General features: G+C 50.8%; 1 pseudogene across 1 annotated transcript; it reads left to right on the top strand.

Moving 5' to 3' along the window:
- Window positions 1–347: 347 nt before the first annotated feature.
- Window positions 348–731, top strand: LOC310790511 (histone H2A pseudogene; annotated as a pseudogene). The gene has a single exon. The product of its transcript is annotated as a histone H2A pseudogene (transcript).

Here is a 731-nt window from a genome sequence, read left to right on the forward strand (position 1 = left end):
GTGCTGTGGGGTTGCGCTCTGGTGAAAACCATCTATATTGTTCTATAAAAATGTTTTAAATAAAATATTAAAAATCAAATATAAAATCAAGTCTGATATTATTCTCTGAAATCAAATGAATTTTTGCTCTAATGCGCTCTTCGCAGGAGTAGTTTTATTTTGAAAATCCAAAACACTGCACAGCGAAAGTGTTATTTGCTGTTAACTTGACACCAATAATCTTCTGATTGGTCGAGGATCGCGAAGCTGCAACTGACCAATGAACAAGCAGCTCGAGAGGGATATAACCCGGGCTCCCAGAGCTTCCTGTCATTCATTATTTCCCAAATCACAAGAAAACACCCAAAATGAGTGGACGAGGTAAAACCGGCGGAAAGGCTCGTGCCAAGGCAAAGACTCGCTCATCTCGTGCAGGGCTCCAGTTCCCGGTCGGCCGTGTCCACAGGCTGCTGCGCAAAGGAAACTATGCCCACCGTGTCGGTGCTGGAGCTCCGGTGTATCTGGCGGCGGTGCTCGAGTACCTGACCGCTGAGATCCTGGAGTTGGCTGGAAACGCTGCCCGCGACAACAAGAAGAGCCGCATCATCCCCCGTCACCTGCAGCTGGCCGTCCGCAACGACGAGGAGCTCAACAAGCTGCTGGGCGGCGTCACCATCGCTCAGGGCGGCGTGCTGCCCAACATCCAGGCGGTGCTGCTGCCCAAGAAGACCGAGAAGGCCGCCAAGAAGTAA

Source organism: Poromitra crassiceps (genome assembly GCF_964638095.1).
Source record: "Poromitra crassiceps genome assembly, chromosome: 15".
In the NCBI taxonomy this organism is placed as follows: domain Eukaryota; kingdom Metazoa; phylum Chordata; class Actinopteri; order Beryciformes; family Melamphaidae; genus Poromitra; species Poromitra crassiceps.